Source organism: Pongo pygmaeus, chromosome 16 (genome assembly GCF_028885625.2).
Source record: "Pongo pygmaeus isolate AG05252 chromosome 16, NHGRI_mPonPyg2-v2.0_pri, whole genome shotgun sequence".
Classification (NCBI taxonomy): Eukaryota; Metazoa; Chordata; class Mammalia; order Primates; family Hominidae; genus Pongo; species Pongo pygmaeus.
In genome coordinates this window covers 83,840,636-83,857,331 of record NC_072389.2, presented here as the reverse complement: position 1 = coordinate 83,857,331, position 16,696 = coordinate 83,840,636, and the positions used below count along the sequence as shown (strand labels likewise).

The 16,696-nt window shown below is 47.8% G+C and overlaps 2 pseudogenes; one reads left to right on the top strand and one right to left on the bottom strand.

Moving 5' to 3' along the window:
* Window positions 1-3,387: 3,387 nt before the first annotated feature.
* Window positions 3,388-10,486, bottom strand: LOC129013876 (dynamin-1-like; annotated as a pseudogene).
* Window positions 10,487-15,782: 5,296 nt separating this feature from the next.
* Window positions 15,783-16,480, top strand: LOC129013983 (peptidyl-prolyl cis-trans isomerase A-like; annotated as a pseudogene).
* The last annotated feature ends 216 nt before the right edge of the window (window positions 16,481-16,696 follow it).

Genomic DNA, 16,696 nt, shown 5'->3' with positions numbered 1-16,696 from the left:
TTATAAACCAATATATGTGACAGTACTCAGTTGAAACAAAAAGGAGTTTTAGTAGACAGTATTATACTACATATGAAAATCAAGGCCAAGTTTTTGCAACTTAAAATGTTTACAAGCTGCTGTGCAATCTACTGTTTGTGAAAGTCAAAGTATTATGAGGAAAAGTGTCTATACAGTCAGAGTTATATTTCCTCACAAAGTTCTTTACGAAGAGTGAAATATGTTTTTATACCTCTCAGTTTGTTTAGAGTCATATTTTGTGCCATATTTATGTTAATGTGCCTATACATGATGAATGACTTATTTCAGTCATACATTGCCTAAATCATAACTTTATGATGCTTGGGAAAGAATCAACAGTTAAAACTTCATGAAGTTCTAATGTCTGTGTTCCAAAATACGTCACATTATTAGGATGTAGGGAGAGATGTATGTGCACTCCCTGGGGTGGGCATTTCTAGTTGCTAGACCATCTCCATTTTTAGCATTTGGCATCCTCATGATACTTTTATAAATATGACATTAATAGGAAAGCAATAATACGATTTTACAGACGAAATAACAGATTTGCCTGCATTCACTGAAAGAGTGCAAATATTGGGTTATTGTGACTTCAACTGGCTCTTCCAAATTGTATGAATTTATCAATGTATTACACAAACCCAGTTTCAGAATGATAAAGAAAAACTGTTAGACCAAATAATGTAGCTAATTAACAGTGGTACGATTTCTAGCCTGAGGGTTTAAAATGGACTTAAGGTCCTGTTCTTGCCTTCTATTTTGTGAACTTGCCACTTTTGCATTATTTGAGTTCACTTGAAAGACAGTTAGTTTAAGTCCATTTTAAACCCTCGGGCTAGAAATCGTACCACTGTTAATTAGCCACCTTATTTGGTCTAACAGTTTTTGTTTATAATTCTGAAACTGGGTTTACCTAATACATTGATAAATTATTTCAAAGGAATTTTTATATTTCAAATCACTTCACTTTTACCCTGATAAAGATAAATGACTAGGAATGACCTGCAGATAGCGTTTAGCATCTGTAACCAATCTGACAATAATGTGTTCATCAGGTACCTATGGATTAAGTCACATACTGGCATATTTAAGCTGAATGTCAATCTGGAAAATAAATGTACTGTATTCACTGAAATACCACTCTTTGTGTAGGTATCTTGTCTTATGTTTCAGAAAAAGCTAAAAAGAATGGAAATCCTATGACAAAAACTTAAGTCTTTCTTCAAAGCTCACACAGTCTTGCAATACCTCATTCAGCCAAGTATTTGCTCTCTTCCTCATTCAGTATAAGGCAGCTTTCAATTTGCTTAGAAGGCAACATTAGAAGGTTAGAGTTCATCAGAAATATAGAATTTTAAAATGTGAGTTCAACTGAATAAATTTGAATTTCTGCAGGAAGTAAAGAATCAAAATATCTATTTAAAGATTGCAATATATGGTCATTATTTTTAAAGTATCTGATTAAACCTGATAGGTTTTCCAGAAATGAAAAAAATCAGTTCTAAAACCAAAGCTGATTTTTAGAAAATGTGAAAATGTAACTCAGCCCTATCCATAATACTTTCTCTGAAACTTTATCTTACAGTCACTTTAAAAATAATATAACTATTCAAAAATGTAACTGCTATGTTAATGTTTTGAAATAACTTAAAACATTTTAAAATATGAATACTGTCATTTAAAACAAAGAAACTGGAGGAAGGAAGAGTAGAGAAAGAGATGCCAATTCCAGTCCAAACCTTTATTTGCCAAGTTTTCTTAGAATGACTTTTACCAATTTATGAATTCGGTAAACAGAATGTATAATGGAAATACTGAAACTTTTGTCTAAAGTGGGATTATTGACTGCTACTCTGGTGCTACTGTAATGTAATAAATTATTAAATTGTTGCAAAGTGCTGTTTTTGCCTTAAAATTTTATGTGTCTTGAAAACTATAGTATTAAAGGTATTGAGACTGTGCAAATGCTGGGTACACTTGGCATGAGATAATTGGTTTTTATTTTTAAAACATTGTAATGTAACTATGCAAGTGTGTTTATTAAAGGAACATAAACTAAAAAGAAGTTATGGGAATTTAAAAAAGTTGTGGGATGAAAAAGTTATGGGATAAAAAATGCTGTGGAAAAGCTGTGGCAAAGTTGTGGAGAAAAAACTAGAAAAATGTTTTATGAAAATATTTTTAAAAGTTATGAAAAGGAAGTTATGGGATTTTTTTTTTAAGTCATGGGATAAAAATAAAAGCAGGCCTCTGTCAGCATAAGCCTGGAGAAGTGGGACTGAAGTCTGCGCCCCCACCATGTACCAACCACCCCTTCCCAGTCACCCCTTTACCATTAGGGTAGCAAGACAAGACCCCTGTCTAATGGCGGGAGAAAAACAGACCCTTTGCCACCTGACCAAGGCTGAGTCCTTAAATTTCTGTATGATGATGATTGTTATTTAAGAGCCAGAGGCTGGTGGAGCTGGTTTGTTCGGAGGAGGCCTGATGGCCTCCCTGCTCTCACCAAGCAACTTTTCCCTCAGGGGGCTCCCATCTTATTCAGAGAGGCAGCTGGGGCAGGACAGTGGGGTAACTGTAGAGCAGGTGATGGCTCGGGCTGTTGGGGTGGCCCCCGTTCCCCAATGTACACATAGTATCTGTGTAACATTTTGTATATTCCGGGGGGGTAGGGCCACCCCTTGTATCATACCTACCAGAGGCTGGAGCTGGCATATGAGGAGGAGGTTCTTATCATTATTTATGGCTGGGAAACTTATTTATTGATAGCGTAGGACAGAGGAAGGAGGTGGGGATAGTGTCCTGGCTGCCTTGGTGATGCGACTCCTGTTGATTTTGCTTTTCATTTTGGAATAAATAGATTTAGCCATAGTGCTCAGCCTGGTGGGTTCCCTTTTCCCTCACTGGGTCCTGGAGTTTGCGCCACTGAATGAAGAGCCCCAGAGTGAGCATGTCCAGCTGGGCTGTTGGGGACCTTCCAGGCCTGTTACCTGTATGCTGCCTGGTGACACCTGGTGGATTGCATGGGTTCTGCTGTGGCACCTATGGGGCACAGTCCGGCCCTGACAGCCAACAGGCTCAGAAGCCTGATCTAGTGATGGCTGGGAAGGCAGATACCAGCACCCAAGGCCACTGACTTCCATCCACCCCAGGCTTCTTCCGTTCCGTCCCCTTGCCTCCCTCTCCTGTCTGCACAGGGTGGCCTGTTGTGTCTGCCCCTCTAGAGTGTCAGCTGCCCCGCAGGCTCCTCCAGGCTGAGTTTATGGCCCTGCCCCCTAGTGGCCAGAGTTGGCTTCACAGGATAAGAGCCAGCTAAGCTCCAGGGGCTTTCCAGGAAAAGTGTCCCTTGGAAAAGGTGTGGCCTTTTCACCGCTCCCAACAGCACCCCAGAAATGGCTTGGCTTTTTCCCTCCCCTGAGCTCCACAGAGAACACAGCCAGCAGAGGACACATTCCCCGTCATCCAGAAATGGGTTTGATTCTCAGCCGAGGGACAGCAGGACTGGTAGAGACTGTCAGGCCACACAGCTGCCTGCACAGCACCCCCATGCTTGGTGGGGGGTGGGAGGGATGGCGGGGGCTGGCTGTCCATAGCCCGCGCATGACATGGAGGCTCAATGGAGGTGGCACACTTTGGAGGTGCAGTGTCAGGGGAGACCTTCCTCTTGTTGGGCCAGAAGACTGCACAAGGACAGCAGGGTGACTGATTCCCAGTGCTAGAGGCGAGGCGGTCGGTCATGTGTAGGTATATATATCTATATATCTATATATATATGAGTATTTATAGCTATTTATAGAACAGGGCAGGGACATACCACAGAGGGGCCACAAGTTTTCAGCAACGGTCACACCTGGATGGGTCAGCTCACCACTATGACAGACTAAGTCACAGATGAAGGGGGCTGGCTTTGGGGCTGGGGAGCCACTGTCAAGTCACAGGACACCCGCCCAGGCAGGCTTGGAAAGGGAGGCCCCCTGAGAAGCGGAGGATCTGTTTAGAGGTTGAAATGGGGCTGGGGCCCTCAGGATGGGATGGACTTGCCTAACCCAATCAGCTGGCAGTTGGAGAGAAGCAGAGAGAAAATAGGAGAGAGAAAAGCAAGCAGAGAGCTGGTGAGGCAAGCGCAGAGCACGGGCATGCAGCAGCAGCTGTGGGAGGGCCGGGGAGGGGAGGGCGCAGGTGCAGGTGTGGCAAAGGTTCCTGGAAAAGAGGGGCTGGAAGGGAAAGGGGAGGAAGATGGAGGGAGAAGCCAGAGCTTCATAGGTAATGCCTGGGGGCTGCGGCAGCCCTCCCCACCCCACACACGCTGGCCTCTCCCATGGCACCCAGGCAGTGCACCCACAGTTCAGACCAATGCTCAGTCCCCTCGGGTTTCTCTCTTCTCTGGTCACCCTGCCTTCCAACCCACTGGCCCAGGGCCACTTCTTGCTTGGAGAGCCCCACCCAACAGCCACCTGGCCTGATAGGGAACACTGCTTGAACCAAAACGGTGAAGCTATAAGGGATGGATGGCTGGAGTGAGTGTCAGAGACCCCTCTGGGTGGTGAGAAAGTCCAGGGTCCTCTGAAGGGACCCTGGGGGAGGCATGGAGGATAGGTAGCCAGATGCCACTGGCCATAAACTTACACGTCTAAGAGGGGAGCCTCAGCTGGTTGCAGGGTGGGGTGTGGCTGCAGGTTTCATAGGTGAAGCTGGGCCCTTCCTGCTGGGAAAAGCAGAAGAGGGAAGAGTCCATGCCAGGAGAGGCAGGTGGGCTCGCTAGGCGGAGCTCAGCTGGGCCAGCAGGCACTGCATTGTGGTCCCCTTGGCTGAATAGCACAGGCGACCCCTAGGAACAACAGGCCAAGGTGCATGAGCCTGCTGGCCGGTGATCGTGCTTCAGTGGGGGCCAGGGACCCTGCCTTCAGTCACACGCTAGCAGCTACGGTGGTACCTGGCAGGGAAGGAAGGGGGCTGTGTGTTCCTGCCTGGCCTGTGAAGTGTGTTGTGGGATGACCGTGTGTATGGGATTCTTAAGGTTTTATCCTAGGTCACCACTGGATGGCCAACAGATAGAGGAGGTGGGACCCTGACTATCACCCCTGCTCTGCAGTGGGTTTGGCTCTCGGCACTCTCAGGCTGGGAGCTGGATACCCTGACCCCGCAGCATGACTCAGACTGCACGACAGGTACGGCGTGCCCAGGATGACGTTCCTAGACCTCTGGCCGCCTCAGAGTCCAGCCCCACACACAACCCCGTCCAAGCTCCCAGCCCCTACACCATAAACCACGAGCTCTCTGCCCTCTCTGATGACTACAGAGAGCACCCATGTCTGCCAGCTTGGGCATGGAGCCTGTTCCAAGAGCCCCCAGGCTCAGCCATGGAGGCCTTGGGCAGTGGCACTGAGTCCCATGGCTCACAGGGAAGGGAAATGAGAGAGCCAGCAGCACGAGAACAGAAAGAGGAAAGAGCAAATCTGCAGCTCCAGAAGGGAGGGGCAGGGAGCCTGGATCTGAGGTCCCAGGTGTGCCCCCGTGTGGAGCTGGTGCAGTGGGGCAGGAACACCGTTCATGCAGCAGGCGGTGAGGCATGTACCTACCATGGCTGATGCTCCTCAGTGGCCACTGATAGTGATTCTGAAAGCATCAGATCAACATGGCAGGTCACACGCATGGGTGGGGCAGGCCTGGGGGTGGGGGACACACACACAGGCACATGCCGGGGTGTGCACACACATGCTGTGAGGCCCCACAGCTGGCATGCACATGCTAACACACATGCCCACAACATGCATACGCCTCCTTCCCCGCCACCTCCCGGTGCTCAGCACGCACCCTCACTGGCTGGCACGTGCAGCACAGATCTGGGCCATGCAGCCACTCAGCACACTGAAGCACACACATGGGCAGAGTCACAACACGGAAGCTCACCCACACACAAAGGCATTTGCACTAGCTCCTTGCACACTCGTGCCTGGCGTGCTCAGAGGACCACCCGTGTTGCTTATGGAGACAGGGCTTGCTCGCTAATGTCCAGCTGTCATTTCTCCACCTAAGAGATTTCCATGGCTCCCTACTACCTACAGCATTGAGCCCCAACAAGTCATACTCTTTGGACTTGGAAGGTTCTCCACCTTATGCCCCACCCTCCCCACAGAGCTCTTCCTCATTCCGTCTCTGTTCCCTGCTTTGGCCAGTGGCTGTCCTGGATGCGGCCCACACTACACCTCTGCCCACACTGCCCACACTGCAGCTCTTTACCCAGATACCCTTCAATTCCTCGCCACATAATTCTATCTCAGTCATGCCCCGGACTGCGTTGAAGCCAGGCTGCCTTGAAGAAGCTCTCACAGACTGCTCTTTTCCCCAAGGCAGGGTCATGACTTGCCAAATGTTTCTCATGTGTTAGCAAGACTGGAGTCGGAGCAGGCATCAAGCCTTACATCCCATATGTCACACCTCACCATAAACCTGGGTGTCAAATACTCTGGAGTCTGAACTCACATTGGCAGTTAGCAAAGTGCTCCTATGGCCGCATCTGCAGTTAACACAGCATCCCTATGGCCACTGTCTCCCTTGATCCCCACAGCCACCCTGGGAGAAAGGCAGAAAGTCATCATTTGATAGAAAGGATGCTGAGGCTCTGGGAGGGAAAGAGACTTGCCTAAAGCCCCAGGGTGAAGCAGCATCTCTGGACTCCCAGTCCAGTGCTCTTGCCCAATGCTATGCTGCTTGCCCCTACCCATCTCCGTGGGTCATCAGCGCATCATAGGGCAAGCCCCAACCCCTGCCTCATTTTGCTTTATGGGCGCTGAACCCACAGCCCTACCCTACAGTCATTTGAAGACAAAAACAGATGCTATTGTTCTTCCTTAGAGAACGTGGCCAGTGGATACGGCACACTGGGAATCACAGTGAATGTCCTTGAAAGAGGGCCATGGGCCAACAAGGCCAAGCCAGAGGATGCAGAACGCTTTTCCTTAGAAATCTTTGGGAGTGAAGCAGGCTTGAGACTCTCCCATCCCTGCCCCTGCAGCCACCCCTACCACATTGGTTTAGACCGGGTAAGGTGGGGCGGGGGCGGGGGCGGGGGCGGGGTGCGGGTGGAGGAAAAAATCAGATTGCTCATGGCCTCCAGGCTCCTGTACTGGCCCAGGCCTGGTGCCATTCTTACACTCACACTCGTGTGCTAGCCCACACACACATCACACACCTTGATGCTCACAGTCACAGCCTGGCCTCTGCTCCTGTGGGCCAGTGGCCCCGGACACCCTTTGGGATGGCTCAAAGGAGTCAGGACTTGGAAGTGGGGACATCAGGGTAGCTGAACGAAATGCACACACCCAGAGCATCTCGGGGTTCAGACTCTCTGACCTGAGGTAGGCTCCCCAGGGGCTTGGAGAGGAGTTGGATAGAATGGAGGATGGAGGACAGCGAGAAGAAGAAAGGAGGAGAAATGCAACGTGTTGGGCAGCCGCCAAGAGTGAAAATACAGAGAAGCGCCATGCAAGTGCTGGAAAGAAGGGGGCAGGTGGGATGAGCCCCACAGCCCCCTCTCCAAAAACGACCACCTCCGGGACTCAGTGCTCCTTTGGGGGCAGGCTCCGCCAGCTCTCGGCCACTCAGAGCTCCGGCACCCACGGTCCGAGTTGCCGGGGATGGAGACGGCCAGTTCTGGCGGCCAGGTCCGATGCTCTAGAATCCCGCCGCATTTCCCTCCCGGCCATGCCCGTCCGGCGGCCTCTCTCGCCTATTCAGCCCCTACTCACCTGGGGACCCCGGGCAGGCCGCGAGGACACCTGCCAGGGGAGGGCAGAAGGGGTCAGGGGAAGCCCCCGGCCTGGAGGGTAGGAGGGGCGCTTCCCCCAGGGCGGACCCAGCAGGCGGGGGCCCAGGAGCAGGGCTCCGCGACCCGGGCCGGGCTGGGGGCATGGCGGGGGCTCGGCGCTCCGTCGTGGGGCTGGACTTGCGTGACCTGCCGGCGACAGGGAGGGAGGAAGAGAGAGGAGAGACGGGAGGCCCCGCCCACCCTGAGGCCCCGCCCCAGCCCACTGCCGGCCATGCCCATGCATGCAAGGCCCTCCCTGCCGGCCCCAGGCGGTCGCCGGAGCTTCAGCCCCCACCGCTATCGGCGCCAATGTCCCAGCTCCACCCGGCCCTGCAGCCCCACTCCACGGCAAGCCCCGCCCTCTCTAAGCTCCGCCTCTCGCTTCAAGTGGGAGCCACCCTGGAGAGGGCGCGCCACTGCCTGGTCTTGCACTTCTGCGGCCCGGACTCGGGGGCTTTGGGGCCGTGGGGGTCGGCTCTGGTACCTGCGTCCAGCCGGGACGCTCTGCACCTGCAGCCAGGAGTCATCCACGGCCCCCTTGGGCGTGCTGACAGTGGTCGTGTTAATGTCACCGATGATGCTGGCCGCCTTCCTCAGCACGTGGTGCATGCGCCGCGTCTGGTTGCGCTGCTATGTCTGCTCTGCCGACTCCTCCATCAGCGTGTTCTGGTTTCCACGCGAGTACAGGTTAGCCAGCAGCTCCGAGAAGATGAACTCCCTGGTCTGAGAGTGGGCAAAGAGGGAAGGAGCTTGGGACCTGATGCCTGTGCCGCCCTGGCCGCCTTGGCTGCCCCGCTGGGCTCTGCTGGGACTGTGTGCTGGACTTGGAGCCCGGAGTATGGCTTTTCAGACAGGCTTCTACACCGACTCTCCACCGCCCTTTTCTCACTCAGATGAGGACACTGAGGTCCAGAGGAAAAGTCACCTGTCTAAGGTCACAGATCTGGGAGGGGACTCTGTCTACTCAGTTTTTTAAAATCTTTTTGGAGCTAGGATCTCGCTTTGTCACCAGGCTGGAGTACAGTGGGCGAGATCACCTCTCACTGCAGTGTCAACCTCGTGGGCTCAAAGTGATCCTCCAACGTCAGCCTGTCAAGTAGCTAGGACTACAAGCACGTGCCACCACCAAGCCCAGCTATTTTTTTAAATGTCTGTGTAGAGATGAGGTCTCATTATGTTGCCCAGGCTGGTCTCGAACTCCTGGGCTCAAGCGATCCTCCCACCTCGGTCTCCCAAAGTGCTGGGATTACAGGCATGAGCCATTGTAATCCCCCATTATATTTCTATTGGACAACTCTGGTCTGAACCGTGCCTCCCTTTCTGAGGCTGGTCCCATAAGGCTGGTCGGCATCTCCCCCAGGCCAACCTGGCCACCTGGGTCCCCAGTGCCACAGGAGCCCCCTACCCCCATGAGGCGGCCTATGCACGTTATTGATCATGAGGTGGTTGATGGTCTTGGGCGTGAGGTCCCGCACGTTCTTGTTGACAGTGGTTATGTACGAGTCCACCAGGTTCTGAATGGTCTCCACTTGCTGCTCCAGCTGTGGTCCGTGGATGCATGAAGCTGTCAGAGCCATTCCCCTCGGTCTTGCTGGCCTGTCATGAAGAGCACAAGGGCATCAGGGTGGCCAGGTCATGTAGCCAGGCTCCAGGCATCCCCTGCAAGGGTACCTGGAACATTGATGCACAGAGAGAAGCAACTGGCCTAAACAGACACCCAGCCCCCCACAAGCTCTAAAGGGTTTCAGGTCTCTGCCCATACCTGTATCTCTCAGGACCCCAGACTCCCCTGATTCAGCCTCATCTTGTTTCTGACTACAGTGCCCAGAATTTGCCTCAATTTCCCAATCCAGAAATGAGAAAAGAACATCTGCAGGTCATTTGCTTAAAGACCTGGTCAGAGCTGGTGCCAGGCTGCAGATGCCTGGCAGGAAGCAAGAGAGGGTCACACTCACTTTCTTCTTATCCTGGGAGGCCCACACACCAACACTGCCACCACTGCTGGCACCAGGGAGCACAGCCAAAGTAGACACACACAGAGAGGAAAAGGGGAGAGGTTGAGTGAACCTGGGACACTGCACCCCAACTGTAAGGCTCCTCTAGACATTGCCAGTGAAACAGGGGAGAAAAGAGAAGGCAGTCACAGGAAACCACCATCATCAAAAGGGCATGCAGGAAATGCCATCTGTGGCAGAGACGGAGACACAGAACTGCCACTGGAGAAGGATGGGAGGACCAGAAGACTTAACTCTGATCTCACCCCCAGAGTAGATAGTGGGGAGGATTCCTAGTTATTTCTGAGTGAAATAAGTGCTCAGAAACATGGCATGACTTGGCATCACTGTGGATGGTGACCCAGGGCCCCCTAGTATCAGCAGCTTGACCCTCCTCTCTTTGCCTTGCTGCTCACCCCAACACACTCAAGGTACATGCCAGCCCTCAGAAAGGAGGACTTCCAGCTGTTCACTTCCTCCTGTGTCTCACGGGCCAGCTCCAGCTGCCGATAATCCTTGTAGATGTTCCTACAAGACAGGGCAGGCAGTGAGGGCAGATGGGCAAAGCCCCACCCTCCCTGGGGGTTAAGGGCATGCCTGGACTTTGGGATCATCACGCCTGATGCAAGTCCTGGCTTGCTTATTTCCCAGCTGTGTGATTCTGGGTAAATCCCTTCCTTTCAGCCTCAGTTCCCTTATTGGGAAGATGGGTTAATAATAATTCCTGCCTTGTTATGGTTTGGCTGTGTCCCCATCCAAATCTCAACTTGAATTGTATCTCCCAGAATTCCCATGTGTTGTGGGAGGGACCCAGGGAGAGGTAATTGAATCATGGGGGCTGGTCTTTCCTGTGCTATTCTCATGATAGTAAATAAGTCTCATGAGATCTGATGAGTTTTTCAGGGGTTTCTGCTTTTGCTTCTCATTTTCTCCTGCCGCTGCCAATGTAAGAAGTGCCTTTCACCTCCCACCATGATTCTGAGGCCTCGCCAGTCATGTGGAACTGTAAGTCCAATTAAACCTCTTTTTCTTCCCAGTCTTGGGTATGTTTTTATCAGAAGTGTGAAAATGAACTAATACAGTAAATTGGTACCAGTAAAGTGGGCATTGCTGAAAAGATACCTGAAAATGTAGAAGTGCTTTGGAACTAGGTAACAGGCAAAGGTTGGAACAATTTGGAGGGCTTGGAAGAAGGCAGAGAAATGTGGAAAAGTTTGGAACTTCTAGAGACTTGTTGAATGGCTTTGCTCCAAATGCTGATAGTGATACGGACAATAAAATCCAGGCTAAGGTGGTCTCAGATGGAGACAAGGAACTTGTTGGGAAGTGGAGCAAAGGTGACTCTTGTTATGTTTTAGCAAAGAGACTGGTGGCATTTTGCTCCTGCCCTAGAGATTTGTGGAATGTTGAACTTCAGAGAGAAGATACAGGGTATCTGGCTGAAGAAATTTCTAAGTAGCAAAGCATTCAAGAGGTGACTTGGGTACTATTAAATGCATTCAGTTTTATAAGGGAAGCAGAGCATAAGTTTGGAAAATTTGCAGCCTGACTATGTGATAGAAAAGAAAAACCCATTTTCTGGGGAGAAATTCAAGCCAGCTGAAGAAATTTGCATAAGTAGCAAGGAGCCTAATGTTAATCCCCAAGACCATGGGGAAAATGTCTCCAGGCCATGTCAGAGACCTTCATGACTGACCCTCCCATCACAGGCCCAGAGGCCCAGGAGGAAAAGATGGTTTTGTGGGCCAGGGCCAGGGACCCTGTACTGTGTGCAGCCCAGGGTCTCAGTGCCCTATGTCCCAGCCACTTAGCCGTGGCTGAAAGGGGCCAATGTACAGCTCAGGCTGTGGCTTCAGAGGGTGGAAGCCCCAAGCCTTGGCAGCTTCAACATGGTGTTGAGTCTGTGAGTCCACAGAAGTCAAGAATTGAGGTTTGGGATCCTCCACCTAGATTTCAGAAGATGTATGGAAATGCCTGGATGCCCAGGCAAAAGTTTGCTTCTTGGGGCCCTCATGGAGAACCTCTGCTAGGGCAGTGCAGAAGGGAAATGTGGGGTCAGAGCCCCCCTGCAGAGTCCCTCCTGGGGCACTGCCTAGTGGAGCTGTGAGAAGAGGACCACTGTCCTCCAGACCCCAGAATGGTAGATCCACTGACAGCTTGCACCATGTGCCTGGAAAAGCTGCAGACACTCAATGCCAGCCCATGAAAGCAGCCGGGAGGGATGCTGTACCCTGCAAAGCCACAGGGGTGGAGCTGCCCAAGATTATGGGAACCCAACTCTTGCATCAGTGTGACCTGGATGCGAGACATAGAGTCAAAGGAGATCATTTTGGAGCTTTAAAATTTGACTGTCCTATTGGATTTTGGACTTGCATGGGCCTTGTAACCCCTTTGTTTTGGTCAGTTTCTCCCATTTGGAACAGCCGTATTTACCCAATACCTGTATCCTCATTGTATCTAGGAAGTAACTAGTTTGTTTTTGATTTTACAAGCTCATAGGTGAAAGAGACTTCCCTTATCTCAGATGAGACTTTGGACTGTGGACTTTTTGAGTTAATGCTGAAATGAGTTAAGATTTTGGGAGACTGTTGGGAAGGCATGATTGGTTTTGAAATGTGAGGACGTGAGATTTGGAGGGGCCAGGGGTGGAATGATATGGTTTGGCTGTGTCCCCACCCAAATCTCAACTTGAATTGTATCTCCCAGAATTCCGACATGTTGTGGGAAGGACCCAGGAAGTGGTAACGGAATCATGGGAGCTGGTGTTTCCCATGCTGTTATTATGATAGTCAATAAGTCTCATGAGATCTGATGAGTTTATTGGGGTTTCTGCTTTTGCTTCTCATTTTCTCCTGCCACCACCATGTAAGAAGTGCCTTTCACATCCTGCCATGATCCTGAGGCCTCCCCAGCCATGTGGAGCTGTAAGTCCAATTAAACCTCTTTTTCTTCCCAGTCTCAGGTATGTTTTTATCAGCAGTGTGAAAATGGACTAATACATGCCTCTTCGGATCACTGTGAGGATTCAGTGAAACATTATCCTAAAAAAAAATAAGTTAAAAGTCTAGCTTAAATATGACAAGCTTATAAAAACTAACAGAAGCATTATATTAGAATTTCTGAAGTCATTTCCATTGAAATCAAGAAAAACATGCTGCTTTCCCCAGTGTTAGTCAACATTATTTAAAATATTTAGCTAATTAAACTGAAAAAAAAAACAATTGGTATGTATATTGTACAAGAAAGGTAAAATTGAATATTTTTGTATATAATAGAGAACAGAGACAATCTAAGATTTTACTAAGATAAATACTACAATTAAAATAATTTAATATCTCAAATCAAGATATATACAGTACATAAAAATCATTAGCCTTTCTCAATATGAGGAATAACTAGTCATGGATATAAATTTATTTTTTAAATAACACATAAAAGCATTATATATTACATAGGAATACATATAAAACCATTATCTATTATTTAGAAATGCAAAAATACATTTAAAAAATGTTTAAATGTCTGGAAATTATACCCACTGGCTTCTAGACACTAGTCACATATCTAGAAAGGGGGAAGATGAAAGAATGTCATCACATTCTATAAATATATGAAAATGTTAAAATCTAGTGAGTATGAGAGGAGGGTTGCCTGCAATATTATTTTTTATTTCTCTGTATATTTGAAATATTTAATAATACAATTTTAAATTAAAATCATGATAAGGCTGGGTGTGATGGCTCACACCTGCAATCCCAGCACTGTGGGAAGCCAAGGTGGGTGGACCACTTTAGGTCAGTAGTCTGAGACCAGCTTGACCAATATGGTGAAACCCATCTCTACTGAAACTACAAAAATTAGTCAGGTGTGGTGGCATGCACCTATAGTCCCACCAACTTTGGAGGCTGAGGCAGGAGAATTGCTTGAACCTAGGTGGTGGAGGTTGCAGTGAGCTGAGATTGTACCACTGCACTGCAGCCTGGGTGACAGAGCAAGACTCCATCTCAAAGACAAAAAAAAAAAAAAAAAAAATCGGCCGGGCGCCGTGGCTCACACCTGTAATCCTGGCACTTTGGGAGGCTGAGGTGGGCAGATCACGAGGTCAGGATATCGAGACCATCCTGGCTAACATGGTGAAACCTTGTCTCTATTAAAAATACAAAAAAATTACCCAGGTGTGTTGGCAGGTGCCTGTAGTCTTAGCTACTTGGGAGGCTGAGGCAGGAGAATGGCTGTGAATCTGGGAAGCATAGCTTGCAGTGAGCTGAGATTGCACCACTGCACTCCAGCCTGGTTGAAAGAGCAAGACTTTGTCTCAAGAAAAAAAAAAAATCATGATTAAAAACAACAATAGGCCAGGCGCGGTGGCTCACGCCTGTAATCCTAGCAATTTTGGAGGCCGAGGTGGGTGGGTTGCCTGAGCTCAGGAGTTTGCAACCAGCCTGAGCAACATGGTGAAACCCTGTCTCTGCTAAAATGCAGAAAAAACAAAACAAAAAACAAACAATAACAAGAATAATAATGGCTAAGAATGTTTGTATATGAAATCATTTTTAAAGACAGAAAGCAAGATCTAAGCAAGTGGAGAGACATGCCAGTACTCCAGAAAGGATAGTGTTAATGTTAATTCTTAGAAAAATTAATGTATAACTATGATGCAATTCCCATTAGAATCACAGTGAATTATGTCTTGGTCCATTTTGGCTGCTTTAACAAAATATAGATTGGATAGCTACAAAACAACATAAACTAACTTTTCCTAATGCTGAAGGCTGGGAAGTCCAAGATCATGGCACAGGCAGGTCAGTGTCCAGTGAGAGCCCATTTCATTGTTTATTTACGGTGCCTTCTTGTTATGCCCTCAATGGGGGAAGGGACAAGCAAGCTCCCTTGGGCCTCTTTTATTAGGGGACTAATCCTGTTTATGGGAGCTCTACCCTCATGACATAGTTACCTCCCAGAAGCTCTACCTTTTAATACTGTCACCTTGGCGGTTAGAATTTCAACATAGGAATTTGGGGAAGGCACGACCATTCAAACCATAGCAAGTTATTTTACAAAAACTACATGAAATGAACGTAAAGTTGAAATGAAAAAACAAATGAGTGTCCAAGAATAGGCAAGAAAACTATGAAAATAAAAAATAGAAACAGGGAGAATTGCCCTACCAAATATTAACCTACATTATAAAGTCACTATAATCAAAACAACATTAAAAGATGAATAAAAATGTATCTGTGGATCAGAAATTGATCCCAAAATCAATGTAAGTATATATAAGAACATAAAATATGGACAAGGTACTATTTCAATTCAGTGGGAAAAGGTTAATTTTTTAAATATAAACTGGCCGTCAATCTAGAACAAAACAAAACTAAATCCACTGTCTCATGCCATTCACAAAAATAAGGTTCTGATGGTTTAGAAATTTAAATATAAGGAATAAAGAATATGAACACATGCAATGCACAGGAGGGAAACGTGTTTTATAATATTATGAAAATACACTCAATGTCATTAGAACTCAGGAATAAGCAAACTGAATAATTTGTGGTTTTACCAATAACTTGGAATATGATGTAGTTTTTAAAAATATTGATCCAGAGACTCACTGAGACAGAGAGATGAAAAAAACCACATTCCTTAAGTGTGATTTTTTTGATCAATCATAAAACACACTATACATGAATATACCAATTTTTATAGGTCTGTACAAGCATAAGGAAATATATGGACCAGGGTACATCAAGCTGTTACCATTGCTTATTTATGGGGTGTGGATGGAAGGGACTGGAAGAAGGTTATTAATGTTACTCTTATATATATATATATGGATATATTTTACTTTTCAAGATAAGCAGACTTGCTGATATAATTTAAAAATAATAATTTTAAATATTTAGGAATATTGAGAAAAAGAAAACCAAGGAGGCTTTGCAGATGCCACTGCCATTGGGAGCCGTGTACTGTCGGCCATGGTTTACCCCATTGTGTTCTTTGACATCGCCGTCGATGGTGAGCCCTTGGGCCACGTCTCCTTCGAGCTGTTTGCAGACAAGTTTCCAAAGACAGCAGAAGACTTTCATGCTCTGAGCACTGGAGAGAAAGGATTTGGTTACAAGGGTTCCTGCTTTCACAGAATTATTCCAGGGTTTACGTGTCAGGGTGGTGACTTCACTCGCCATAATGGCACTGGTGGCAAGTCCATCTACGGGGAGAAATTTGATGATGAGAACTTCATTCTAAAACATACAGATCCTGGCATCTTGTCCAGGCAAATGCTGGATCCAACACAAACGGTTCCCAGTTTTTCATCTGCACTGCCAAGACTGAGTGGTGGATGGCAAGCATGTGGTCTTTGGCAAGGTGAAAGAAGGCATGAATATTGTGGAGGCCATGGAGTGCTTTGGGTCCAGGAATGGCAAGACCAGGAAGATGATCGCTATTGCTGACTGTGGACAACTCTAATAAGTTTGACTTGTGTTTTATCTTAACCACCAGACCATTCCTTCTGTAGCTCAGGAGAGCACCCTGAACCCCATTTGCTCATAGTATCCTAGAATCTCTGTGCTCTCGCTGCAGTTCCCTTTGGGCTCCATGTTTTCCTTGTTCCCTTCCGTGCCTAGCTGGATTGCAGACTTGAGTGTATGATTATGAAATAAAAATGAAATAACCAAAAAAAAGAAAAGGAAAAAATGAATTGGGCTTAAGAGGTATAATGGCTATTATCCTAGAGTGGTGGTAGAAGAAAGGAGAGAATGGAGAGAGATTAAATAAATTAGTTGTTTATTGAGACTTTTTTTTTTTTTTTTTTTTGAGACAGAGTCTCGCTCTGTCACCAAGGTTGGAGTGCAGTGGTGTGATCTCGGCTCAC